The following is a 14,768-nucleotide window of genomic DNA, read 5'->3' as shown; positions in this document are numbered from 1 at the left end:
TCTCTTCTGTTCTTTATTTTTAACTATTATAATTTCTAAAAGTATAAACAAATTATAATTTTTATATTCACAAACATTAAAGTTTTTGTAATTATAAATATCTAATAAACCTAATTATAAACCAAGTTTTCATCCAAAAATAATTATAAATATTGTTCCCAAAACAAAATAAACATAATCCAAAACATAATTATAAATATTGTCTCTAAAATAAAATAAACATAATCCAAAATACTCAATTTTCATCTTCATTCTCTTGTAAGTTGGGTTGGGGGAAGTTGGGTTTTGGCAAAAAAAATTAAAAAAATACCCCTTGCCAAAAAATACTAAGTCCGGCGGGGAAGCCCGCTCCGCCCCACCAAAATCCGCGGTTTAAGCGGTGCAGGTTAGGCGGGCTTTTACTATTTGGCGGTCCTAATTTTTCAGCCAAACCCGCTTTTTTTGGCGGGTTACGCGGGCCGGCCCGACGGGTTTAGGCCCGTTTGCCACTCCTAGGCATTCCCAATTTTTTTAAAAAAATTAATAGTAATAAGTTATTATATATAATTTAATTTTAAAAAATTATTTAATATTTAGTCTAGTATAAATAAAAGTTCAGTCCAATTTAAATATTAATGATTTCTAATATCTAAAAAGTAAGTAATAATATTAAAAAATCTGAAAAAATATTATTATTAATATTTTTTAATTAAATAAAACTTTTTAAATCTCATCAAGTGAATTCTTTTTCTTCTTGTGATCGTCTTTTTTTATTCACTTGGTATTAATCCTCTCTATTTTAACTATTACAACTAAGAGATCTTTTTCAACTATAAATATTGTAAAAAATAACTCAGAAATAAAATAAAAGAAGAATTTTTTGTTAATTGTCTTTTAATTATATTGAAAAGAAAATTGTTGAAAAATTTGACACAAATTCTATTATCGATGAATTGTATGATATGAAGAATCGACCACTTCGTTAGTAAAAAATACACACATATTTTTTGCACTTTAAAATATATTCTCTATCGATATATTTTTGTAATACATCTTATATTATATAATTTTTTATATAATTTTTAATATTATATGTGTTATTGACATCCATAATAACATTTCTGAATCTGTCCCTTTATATGTAAGTAAAAATGACAATAAATACTCTTATTCATTTTCATTTAAGAAAATATCTCACTCCTATTCTATTTTCATCATGGCATATTTAATTGTTCCAACAAAAAAAACCAATATATGATTATCTATGTATGTTACTTTTAAAAAATAACACAAAAGTATAACATAATTTAATATAATTTAACAAAATATAATATAATATAATATAAACACAATTTAATATAATCTAACATATAAATAAAAAATTTAATAAATTCATTTTTATAAAATTTAGTGAATCCTCATTATACAAATAATTTTTACTCCATCTCCATCTCTAATTATTTACAGAGATGAATCTTGCCTTTATAAAAATTTTACTGGTCTCGATTTATTTTCATGTTGAGAGTAATTTCTGTAATAATCCACTTTCGTGAATATTTTTGTTATCTAATGTAAGTTGTAACAAAGAAAAAAATATTTTACTAAATGTCTTGCAAGCATGATTAATAAAATCAAATAGGTAATCGAACTAATTAGATTGTTAGATCATTAAAATAGGATGATAATTGGTATCTATTAGACGAGTACCCCTTCTTTGACCCTTTTCATTAGTGGACCGACGAGTGTGGATTAAAGCAGTAGTATGAGCACCAGGATCCCTTTTGAGATTATTGAGATTTCTGATGATGAGGATGAGAATCTTGAGGAGTGTTCGAGGACAGTTGATGCTTAGGAGCTGAAGATGTGGCTTTTGAGAGTTTTTTTTTTTTTTGTGTTAGCCTAGCTTTTGTGTTTAGTCTCTCAGTTTTGATTAGACTCACTGAGATAGTAGGATGTATATAATTGACTAGCCTAGTTTTCGGGTGCTAGGTTAGGGGCTTTCTATATAGACTAGGGCTCGGAGTGTTGATTATGTATATAGTAACAAGATGTGAGGGGTTGTACGCTAACTTATGACCTGTATGACAGTTATATATATATCTCTATCTTTGATGTTTGTGTCATTTTATTATACTTATTTAATTATTTCAGTTTTTCCAGAAATTCGATCGCGCGCTAATACGATTACAGGCTTAATAATAAATATTTAGTTAATTTTTAGAAAAGCAAGTTAGTGATGCTTGATTTTAGTATGATCATGACGTACTGAAAATTGGGTTGTTACAATGGCTAGGCTCAAAGTGCAAAGCACCCCCAAAAGAAAGAGAAAGCTAAAAGCTCTAAGCACCACTGATTGGGAAGGTTTAAAAGACTATATGAACTTAAAGGGTTCCCTGATCAAGTGTTTGTGATGTTTCTATATCGAACAAAGTTTGAGACAAAACATTTAGAGTTACAGCTAGGCTCAAGGTACAAAGCACCTTTATAAAAGAAATTGTGAAAGAAAAGAGTTAAGCTTGCTTCATGGTTTGAATTGATAAGAGAGGATTCTATAATATGATCAGGAAGGAAGTCTTCCAAGGATTAAGATTTTTGTGTTAGATTGTGTACAAGTGAAAAGGCTTACCAAACCTATTGGAAATACTACAAGACACTTGATTTGTGAGGTTTAGTTCTTCAATTATGAATGCATGATTCTTTGTTTGCTTAAGGACAAGAAAAGTCTCAAGTTTGGTATTGTGATGCATTTGTATCTTTAGTTATTTTTTCTTTAGAATTTCATTCAATAAGCTAATGATTCTTTTTAGATAAGAAATGATTTTATGATTTAGTAAGTATTACTTTGAGTTAGTTTGAATTTATTTGTTACAAGAGAATTTGGAGGAAAGTTAGCAAAGATAAAGGAGAAAGAAGAGGTTAGGGATCATCACAAAGAAGAGGCAGAAGAAGGAGGAATCAAATAGAGAACTCTCTGGACCAAACAGAGAGCTCTCTGGACAAAAAAGCACCAAAGTAAGCCATGCGTATAACGTGCCTCACCATACGTTATACTTGCCAAGCAAACAGAGGCCAATCTTCGCCAAATGGAGCTATGTGTTATACGTGGGGAGCTATGTGTTGTACGTGGAAAGCAAACAGAGGCTAGAGAGTGCCAAATGCAACCATGCATCATACATGAGGAGTTATGCATTGTACTTGGGAAGCAAACCAGAGACCCCATGGCCAATTGAAGCCTTACATCAAACGTGGAGGGCCATGCATACTACTTGCATTGCCAAAGCAAACAGCACCCCCAAAGCTTGCATGAAGCCATGCATATAACGTGGGGTATCCTGTGTTATACGTGGGGTGCAAAACAAAGGCCAAACTTCTTCAATTGTGGCCTATGCATTGTATGCATGGTGGTGGTGGTGCATATAACTCACCAAACAAACCACCCCCAAGGCCTTCAATTCACTCACCAATTTCTCAATTCTTCAAGCATTTTGGTGGGTAACTCAAGGCCTAGCATAAGCCCAAGAAATCAAGCATTAATTGCCAATTGTGGAGAAGATCAGGAGGGCTTATCTTGAAGAAAAAACTTTCCAAGAATACTTAATGAATGAGATTTGATTTGATTTAGTTTTCTTTTGAATTAGTTTGAATTCTGAATTAATTGCCGGTGGAAGTGGACTGTTTGGGGGATTTTCTGAGGCCTTGTCTCAGCCATGAAGCTTGTGAGAAGATTTTAAAGCTAGTTTCGGTCTTGGAAGTTAAAGTAGCAGTGGATAGCATGAGCCCTTTCAAATTCCTAGGGCCAGAATGGTTCTAAGCTTTCTTCTTCAAAAAGTACTGGGATGTAGTGGGGCAGGATGTGTGGGGTTTAGTTCAGAGGATTTTTCAAGGAGATGTGATTAACCCTTCTGTTGAGTTAAGAAATTAACTAATTTAAATTGATGATGACAAACATTGTTTTTTAATTATATTTTTAATCATCAAATTAAAAGAAACAACAGCCCAAATGCAAGGAATCAAAATCATTACTGGTGGGTCTTTCTAACCAATGAAGTCCATAGAAAATAATGCAAAGAAAACTACTGGGGTAAATAAAACAAATCCAACCCAACTCCATGAAGAATCCATCAAGCTGAAGATCTCCAAAGCCAAAGTTCACATGTTTGCTTCAGTAAAAGAACCAGAAAGAAAAGAGAGATAGAAAGCTTCGTTCCTCATTCATTCACCATAGAAGAAAGAAAGAGAAAGCTTAATCCAAAAGGCAAAGGTCTAATCACCCAAATCAAACTATTTCAAGCTAAGTCAGAAGCTAAAGGTGATTTATTTCTATTTGCATGCAATTTACTTTCTTCACTCCTTCTCCAACACTCTGCTACTCCAATTTGGGATAAATGGAGAAAGTGATTTCTGATAATCACTGCTGTGAATCAATGGTCACAATTGTTTCTTGGGGGACAAAGTTGTAGCTCAAGGGTTCAGATATGGGTTTACCATTGAATAATTTTTTTATTGCTTCTTTGAGGCTTTCAGTCAAGTAAAAATGCTTAGATTCAAAGTTTATAATTTAAGGATTAATTGAAAATAGTGAAATGATAAGTTGGTAGTACACAGCTCAAGGAGTTGACTTAGAAGAAAGCAACTCAGCAACATGAAAGGAGATACAAAAAGAAAATGTTTATTCCTTCTGAAGACAAGGAGAAAGAACAAGAGTTAGAGTTTCATTAAGAGCTTCCTGAGAAGGTTCAATGTTTTGGGTAGTGCTATCTAAAGAAAGAAGCATTCCGCTGATGAATCCACAATTCATGGTATTTATTTGCTTTAATTAGGTGGATTTCATTGACTATTCTTGCATTTATCCATTGAAATAGCATAGTTTTATGATATCTTCCTAATTTGTGCTTGAAAGTGAAAACGTGCTCTTTAGGCCTTTTTATTGCTAAATTTTATTCACTTTGATCCCATTTGGTGCCTTGATGTATTTGTCAAGTGATTTCAGGTTTTCAAGGCAAGCTTGGGTTGAAGAAGTGAAGAAAGAGCATCCTGATAAACCCCATTTTTAGGGTTTATCTTGTATAGATATTGAGGGTTTTATCAATGACCCTACGCACCTATTCATATGAAAATGCATGATTTTGTGTTCCTTTCCCAATTTTGCCTCATGGATGAAAACATGCGTCCTTTGCACTAAATTGGATATATTTTTAATCCTCTTTTAGTATCATTCGATGCCGTGATCCGTGTGTTAAGTGGTTTCAGAGTTTATAGGGAAAGGATGACTTGGAGGAGTGAATGGGAGCACGCATAAAGGAAAGGAGCATGGAAAAATTGAGCTTTGAATTTCAGCAACGGCGCGCGCGCGCACATGGCACGTCCGCGCAGATTCGCGCCGCCAGGAGCCAAAGCCAGGAGCCAAGCTATAAGCTGGCGCGTTTAGCGGCTAGGCCATGATCCTCATGGGCGCGCCCGCGCACGTTACGCCTGCGCGCGGATTGCGATTACCCCAGGGGCGCGTACGCGTACTGTGCGCGTACGCACCGATGGCCATGGTGCACGAAATTGTGATCTCAATGGTGCCAACAACTTGGTACGCAGAATTGTAATATCACTCTTTTTCACAACTTCGTACAACTAACCATCAAGTGCACTGGGTCGTCCAAGTAATAAACCTTACGTGAGTAAGGGTCGATCCCACGGAGATTGTCGGCTTGAAGTAAGCTATGGTCATCTTGTAAATCTCAGTCAGGCGGATTCTAATGGTTATAATGGTTTTCGAATATAAAGATAAATAAAGCATAAAATAAAGATAGAGATACTTATGTAATTCATTGGTGGGAATTCCAGATAAGCGCATGAAGATACTGTGTTCCTTCTGAATTTCTACTTTCCTACTGCTTTCATCCAATCATTCTTACTCCTTTCCATGGCAAGCTGTATGTTGGGGGATCACCGTTGTCAATGGCTACCGTCCGTCCTCTCAGTGAAAATGGTCCAGGTGCGCTGTCACCGCACGGTTAATCATCTGTTGGTTCTCGATCATGTAAGAATAGGATTTACTATCCTTTTGCGTTGTCACCACGCCTTACAGTCGCAAGTTTGAAGCTCGTCACAGTCATTGAATCCCTGAATCCTAATCCGAATACCACAGACAAGGTTTAGACTTTCCGGATTCTCAAGAATGCTGCCAATGGATTCTAGCTTATACCACAAAGATTCTAATTAAGGAATCCAAGAGATATTCATTCAAGCTTATTTGCATGTAGAACGAAAGTGGTTGTCAGGCACACGTTCATAAGTGAGAATGGTGATGAGCATCACATAATCATCACCTTCATCAGGTTCTTGGGTGCGAATGGATATCTTAGAATAGAAATAAACAAGAGTTGAATAGAAAAATAGTAGTACTTTGCATTAATTCTTGAGGTACAGCAGAGAATACATAAGTGATAGTGGTCCGGGCATTAATCTATGGTGTGTAGAAACTCCACCGTTGAAAATACATAAGTGATAAAGGTCCAGGCATGGCCGTGAGGCCAGCCCCCAAAATGTGATCAAAGGATCAAAAGATAATCCAAAGATGTTCTAAGAATCCCCCGATGAAAATACAATAGTAAAAAGTCCTATTTATACTAGACTAGTTACTAGGGTTTACAGAAATAAGTCTTAGTGCAGAAATCCACTTCCGGGGCCCACTTTGGTGTGTGCTTCGGCTGAGCTTGAGCTTTACACGTGCAGTGGCTTCTCTTGGGGTTAAACGCCAAGTTGTAACGTATTTTTGGCGTTTAACTCTGGTTTGTGACGTGTTTCTGGCGTTTTACTCCAGAATGCAGCATGGAACTGGCGTTGAATGCCAATTTGCGTCATCTAAACTAGAATAAAGTATGAACTATTATATATTTCTGGAAAGCCCTGGATGTCTACTTTCTAACGCAATTGAGAGCTCTCCATTTGGAGTTCTGTAACTCTAGAAAATTCATTTCGAGTGCAGGGAGGTCAGAATCCAACAGCATCTGTAGTCCTTTTTTAGCCTCCTATCAGATTTTTACTCAGGTCCCTCAATTTTAGCCAGAAAATATCTGAAATCACTGAAAAACACACAAACTCATAGTAAAGTCTAGAAATTTGAATTTTGTATAAAAACTAATAAAAACATCCCTAAAAGTAGCTAAATCCTACTAAAAACTACCTAAAATCAATGCCAAAAAGCGTATAAGTTATCCGCTCATCAGTCACCCCACCTATGGAGGAACCGGATATCTCCACATCCACCGCAACCTCAAGTGGAGTTAGTACTGATGAGGGAGATGAAGGACATTCCGGATCCGGCCACCCATTGCGCATCACTCATAGCACGGAAGACCGTGCTAAGTTTTAAGTGTGGGGAGGTCGGTCGACTGATCTCCGTAGGTAACACCCGAATAAACTTTTGAATCTCTTTGTTAGTTAGGATAGGTTACATGATTAGGTTTTCTTTGACACCAATTGCATGATAAGTCTACTTGGTTGGAGTAATGAGTTCTTTCCTAGGAAACGAAAATTTTAGGGCAACCCTACCAATTTTGAAAAAACTTTTGATGCCAAGCTTGTTGAAGATTGTACTTTGGAACATGGATTTTGAGTTAAGAGCACAAACAAGTGAGTTTTGAGCCTTATTGCGTGGCTACATCTTATAGCCACTTATCCTCCTTCTTGTGTGCATTGTTCTCTCTCTATGATTGTGATCCTTACTTTGTTTGACTCTATATATCCATTGTTGTATGTATGAATGCATGTATATGATTGAGGCCATCAATTCACTTAGCCACTACCCAAATGGCCTTACCATATGAAAAACCTTTGCAACTAACTTTGAGCCTACGCTTAACCCACTCATTCTTAATTCTAGTACATTATAAGCCAAGAAGCGAAAAACCATGAATGTCCCTATGTGGATCTTTGATTAGCTTAGGCTAGTGTGCATGTGTTATTCAAGTGTGGGGAAGCAGGGTGGGATATTGGTTGAGGTAAAAGGATGTCTTTGTTTTGAATTTCTATATTTGGGAATCGGATACATACTTATCTATTGATCAAAATGTTAGACCTTATACATTGATGTTCTTGTATATAGTTGAAAGAAAAAAAAAGAAGAGAAAAATAAAAGAAAAAATATATGAAAAAGAAAAAAAAGAAATAGAAAGAAGCGAAAAAAAAGAGAGAAAAAGAGAAAAAGAAAAAAAAGTAATAAAAAGGGGACAAAAATGCCCCAAGGTAAAGTTTAATAAAAGTCAATGCATATGTGTTATAAAGCAAAAGAGAATACATGATTATGTGAAAAAATAAGGAATGGGTAGTTAGACTAGTATATAATTGTATAGGATGTTATATAGGCTAGGTGGGAAGCTTAGGTTAATCAAAAGATTCAATTTTTAGTCCACTTAGCCAAATATATATCCCTACCTTGACCCTAACCCCATTACAACCTAGAAAATACCTCTTGATATATGTACGCATGTGGTGCACGAAATTGTAAATCACACTTTTCACAACTCGTACCACTAACCAGCAAGTGCACTGGGTCGTCCAAGTAATACCTTACGTGAGTAAGGGTCGAATCCCACGGAGATTGTTGGTTTGAAGCAAGCTATGGTTATCTTATTAATCTTAGTCAGGATACCAATATGATTCTTTAGCCTCGGTTGTAAAAGATAAAAGAGCATGAAATAAATACTTATTATGCAGTAATGGAGAATATGTTGGAGTTTTGGAGATGCTTTGTCTTCTGAATTTCTATAACATAATGCTTCCTCACTTTCAAAAGTGCAAAGTTCCTTCCATGGCAAGCTGTATGTAGGGTGTCACCGTTGTCAATGGCTACTTCCCATTCTCTCAGTGAAAATGGTCCAAATGCTCTGTCACAGCACGGCTAATCATCTGTTGGTTCTCGATCATGTCGGAATAAGATCCATTGATCCTTTTGCGTTTGTCACTACGCCCAACAATCGTGAGTTTGAAGCTCATCACAGCTATTCAATCCTTGAATCCTACTCGGAATACCACAGACAAGGTTTAGACTTTCCGATTCTCATGAATGCCGCCATCAATTCTAGCTTATACTACGAAGATTCTGATTAAGAAATCTAAGAGATACTCATTCAATCTGATGTAGAACGGAGGTGGTTGTCAGGCACACGTTCGTGGATTGAGGAAGGTGATGAGTGTCACGGATCATCACCTTCTTCGTAGTGAAGCGCGAATGAACATCTTAGATAGGAACAAACATGTTTGAATGGAAAATAGAAACAATTGCATTAATTCATCGAGATGCTGCAGAGCTCTTCACCCCCCAACAATGGAGTTTAGAGACTTATGCCGTCAAAGAGTATAAAATTCAGATCTAAAACTGTCATGAGATCTAAAATAAATCTCTAAAAGTTGTTTAAATACTAAACTAGTAACCTAGGTTTACAAAAAATGAGTAAACTAAGATGGATAGTGCAGAAATCCACTTCTGGGGCCTACTTGGTGTGTGCTGGGGCTGAGACTTAAGCTTCTCACATGCCTGGGCTGTTTCTGGAGTTGAACGCCAGGTTGTAACCTGTTTCTGGCGTTGAACTCCAACTTGTAACCTGTTTCTGGCGCTGAACGCCAGCCTGCAACATGAAACTAACGTTGAACACCAGTTTACGTCGTCTATCTTCGCGCAAAGTATAGACTATTATATATTTCTGGAAAGCCCTGGATGTCTACTTTACAACCCAATTGAGAGTGCGCCAATTGGACTCCTATAGTACCAAAAAATCCATTCCGAGTACAGGGAGGTCAGAATCCAACAGCATCAGCAGTCCTTTTTCAGTCTAAATCAGATTTTTGCTCAGCTCCCTCAATTTCAGCCAGAAAATACCTGAAATCACAGAAAAACACACAAAATCATAGTAAAGTCCTGAAATATGATTTTTGCCTAAAAACTAATAAAAATCTACTAAAAACTAACTAAAACATACTAAAATCTATATGAAATTACCCCCAAAAAGCGTATAAAATATCCGCTCATCACAACACCAAACTTAAAATGTTGCTTGTCCTCAAGCTACTAGATAAATAAAATAGGATAAAAAGAAATTAAGAAATAATAGTATCTCAAAGTTTCAAGTGAAGCTCAGATTCTAATTAGATGAGCGGGGCTAGTAGCTTTTTGCTTTTGAATAGTTTTGGCATCTCACTTTATCCTTTGAATTTCAGAATGATTGGCATCCATAGGAACTCAAAATTCAGATAGTATTATTGATTCTCCTAGTTTAGTATGCTGATTCTTGAACACAGCTACTTTATGAGTCTTGGCCGTGGCCCTAAGCACTTTATTTTCCAGTATTACCACCGGATACATAAATGCCACAGACACATAATTGGGTGAACCTTTTCAGATTGTGACTTAGCTTTGCTAAAGTCCCTAATTAGAGGTGTCCAGAGTTCTTAAGCACACTCTTCCTGCTTTAGATCACGACTTTAACCACTCAGTCTCAAGCTTTTCACTTGGACCTGCATGCCACAAGCACATGGTTAGGGACAGCTTGATTTAGCCGCTTAGGCCTGGATTCATTTCCTTAGGCCATCCTATCCATTGATGCTCAAAGCCTTGGATCCTTTTTACCCTTGCCTTTTGGTTTTAAGGGCTATTGGCTTTTTCTTTTTCTTTATCCAATGATTCCTTGCAATTTTTTTCACTGCTTTTTCTTGCTTTAAAAATCAATTTCATGATTTTTTAGATCATCAATAATATTTCTCTTATTCATCATTCTTTCAAGAGCCAACACTTTTAACATTCATGAAATTCAATATAAAAAATATGCACTATTCAGGCACTCATTCAGAAAACAAATTTTCCTTATTAAGAACTCGAAAAATTATTGCCTCTTTATTCTAAAAAATCTACTATTTTATTCATGTTTGATGATGATGAGAAAAATAAATTATAACTTAATTGAAAATAAAATCAAAATAGATAGACTAATTACTACTACTTATATATAACTTTTAAGGTAAATTCCTATAATAACAACTATCACAGAGTTAAAGCTAAAATTAGAAATTAACAACCTTTATTTTGGGAACTGGATGTTCCTCTAGTCTGTGGGGTGCTTGGTCCTTCAAGAGATAATTTTTGACGCTTCAGTTCCTTTAAGTCACGCCCTTGCTCTTCTTGTTCCCTAAGCAATTTGCAAAGCATGCTATTTTGATTATTCTGTTCTTCCTTTATTTGGTCCATAGCTTCTTGCAACTTGGTAACAAATGCTTCAAGATGCTCCCAGTATTCAAATTGAGGGATTTCTGGGAAGAATTCCTGTGCTCTCCTTTTGATGGGGTCATCCTGCACTTGTTGTTTTTCCATTGATATTTTGGTGATTGGCCGCTCAACTGAGATATATTCAGTTATTCTCATCTTTACTCCAGCATCTTTACATAGCATAGAGATTTGGCTTGGATAAGCCAATTTGGCATCTTTGAATTTCTTGTTTGCTATTATGTAAAGTTCACACGAAATTAACTGATGAACTTCTACTTCTTTTTCCAACATAATGCAGTGAATCATCACTGCTCTTTTAACCGTGACTTCAGAACGGTTGCTAGTGGGCAATATAAAATGCTCAATGAAGTCCAGCCAGCCTCTGACTACTGGTTTGAGATCTTCTCTCTTGAGTTGATCTGGGACACCCGTGGTGCTGGTAGTCCACCTGGCTCCAGGGATGCATATATCCTCTAGAATCTTGTCCAGGCCCTTGTTTGTTCTCATCATTCTCTTATTAAAGGAGTTTGGGTCATCTTTCAGCTGAGGTAGCTTAAAGATCTCCCTGATTTTGTCAGGGTGGATGTGAACAATCTTTCCTCTGACCAAGGTCCGATAGTCATAGAGGGCAGTCCCAGATATTCGCTGCCTGTCTGTTTGCCACAGATTAGCGTAGAACTCCTGAACCATATTCATTCCCACTTTTGTTTCAGGATTAGCTAGGATTTCCCAGTTCCTGTTTCGAATATGCTCTTGGATCTTCGGATATTCATCTTCTTTCAGATCGAATTTGACTTCCGGGATCACTGATCTTAGACCCATTATTTTGTAGTAATGGTCTGAATGCTCTTTGGTTAACAACTTCCCTTGATTCCAAAGTGGTTTTGGAATACTCTCTTTCTTGCCTCTTGGAGTGGGTTGTTTTCCTTTAGGAGCCATGATCTTAGTGGGTATGGTTTAGTGATCACAGATAAACACACCAAACTTAGAGGTTTGCTTGTCCTCAAGCAAAAGAAAAGAAAGGAGATGGATAGAAGGAGAGTTAGTGTCGAATGGTGGATTTAAAGGGAGGGGGTGGGTTTTCGAAAATATTCAAGAAAGATAAGATAGAAGACATGATTTATAAAAGATAAATATGATAAGAAAAAGATATAATTTAAAATTTAAAAATTGTGAATGATATTTGAAAAAGATAAATCTGAATTTTTATTTTGAAAAAGATTTTAAAAGATAATTGAGTTTTGAAAAATTTGAAAAAGAGTTGGATTGGATTGGAAAAAGATTTGTGTTTATGGATTAGGATACATTTGATATTTTTGAAAAAGGGTTTTTAAAAATTAGGATTAAAATTTTTGGAATTAAAGGATGAGAATTTGTAACATGTTTATGCAGGAAATCATGAATTGGAACATAAAAATTAAAAAAAAATTGAAGTAAAAACGAATTTACCTCCTCCCCACCATCCTGGCGTTAAACGCCCAAACGCTGCATGTTTTGGGCGTTTAATGCCCATGTGCAGCTTCTCCTGGGCGTTCAACGCCCAGCTGTTGCTTCTTTCTGGCGTTGAACACCAAGAACTCCTTTGTCACTGGGCGTTTTTTGAACGCTCAGGATGCTGTAAATCTGGCGTTGAACGCCAGAAAGAAGATGTTCCTTTCTGGCGTTCAACGCCCAGATGCTATCCTTATTGGCGTTGAATGCCCAGTAGGTGCTTCTTTTGGGCGTTCAACGCCCAAAACAGCTTTTACTGGCTCTTTCGCACCAGTGAGCTTCCTTTTTGCTGTTTTATCCTTTGGATCCTTCTGTAACTCTGTGAACTTTAAGCAATTGCTATTTTACCTTGAAGATAATTGACATATACCTGTAAAAATCAATTAATTAACAAATCAGTTTTGAGCATTCTTGCTCAAAATTACTTTCAAGATAATGTTTGACTCTCTGTCCATTAACAATAAACTTTTTGTTAGAATCATTATCCTGAAGCTCTATATATCCATATGGTGACACACTTGTAATCACATATGTTCCTCTCCACCGGGATTTCAATTTCCCGGGAAATATTCTGAGCCTAGAATTAAATAGCAGAACTTTCTGCCCTGACTCAAAGACTTTGGATGACAGTTTCTTATCATGCCATCTTTTTGCTTTCTCTTTGTAAATTTTTGCATTTTCGAAAGCATTGAGTCTGAATTTCTCTAGCTCAATTAACTGGAGCAATCGTTTTTCTCCAGCTAACTTGGCATCAAGGTTTAGGAATCTGGTTGCCCAGTAGGCCTTATGTTCTAGTTCCACTAGCAAGTGACAGGCCTTTCCATACACAAGCTGGTATGGAGAGGTCCCTATAGGAGTCTTGAATGCTGTTCTGTATGCCCACAGAGCATCATCCAAGCTTCTTGCCCAATCCCTTCTACGGTTAATCACAGTACGTTCCAAGATTTTTTTAAGTTCTCTGTTAGAGACTTTAACTTGCCCATTTGTCTATGGATGATATGGAGTGGCTACCCTGTGGTTGACTCCATATCGAACCAAAGCAGAGTAAAGCTGTTTATTGCAAAAATGAGTGCCCCCATCACTGATTAATACTCTAGGGGTACCAAATCTGCTGAAGATGTGTTTCTGGAGGAATTTTAGCACTGTCTTAGTGTCATTAGTGGGTGTTGCAATAGCTTTCACCCATTTGGATACATAATCCACTGGCACCAGAATATAAGTGTTTGAGTATGATGGTGGGAAAGGCCCCATGAAGTCAATACCCCATACATCAAACAACTCAATCTCCAAGATTCCTTGTTGAGGCATGGGATAACTGTGAGGCAGATTGCCAGATCTTTGGCAACTGTCACCGTTAAGTACAAACACTCGGGAGTCTTTATAGATAGTAGGCCAGTAGAAGCCACATTGAAGGACTCTTGTGGCTGTTCGCTCACTTCCAAAATGTCCTCCATACTGTGATCCATGGCAGTGCCAGAGGATCTTCTGTGCTTCTTCTTTAGGCACACATCTATGGATTATTCCGTCTGCACATCTCTTGAAGAGATATGGTTCATCCCAAAGATAGTACTTTGCATCCGTGATCAACTTCTTTAATTGCTGCCTACTGTACTCTTTGGGTATGAATCTCATTGCCTTGTAGTTTGTAATATCTGCAAACCATGGCACTTCCTGGATGGCAAAGAGTTGCTCATCCAAAAAGTTTTCAGAGATCTCAGTAAGAGGGAGGGACGCCCCTTCTACTGGTTCTATTCGGATCAGGTGATCTGCTACTTGGTTCTCTGTCCCTTTTCTGTCTCTTATTTCTATATCAAACTCTTGCAGAAGCAATACCCATCTGATGAGTCTAGGTTTTGAATCCTGCTTTGTGAGTAGATATTTAAGAGCATCATGGTCAGTGTACACAATCACTTTTGATCCTACTAAATAGTATCTGAACTTGTCAATGGCGTAAACTACTGCAAGTAACTCTTTTTCTGTGATTGTGTAGTTCTTCTGTGCGTCATTTAAGACATGACTGGCATAGTAAATGACGTGCAGAAACTTG

Source organism: Arachis duranensis, chromosome 5 (genome assembly GCF_000817695.3).
Source record: "Arachis duranensis cultivar V14167 chromosome 5, aradu.V14167.gnm2.J7QH, whole genome shotgun sequence".
Lineage (NCBI taxonomy): Eukaryota > Viridiplantae > Streptophyta > Magnoliopsida > Fabales > Fabaceae > Arachis > Arachis duranensis.
Note: the sequence above shows the minus strand (reverse complement) of the source record.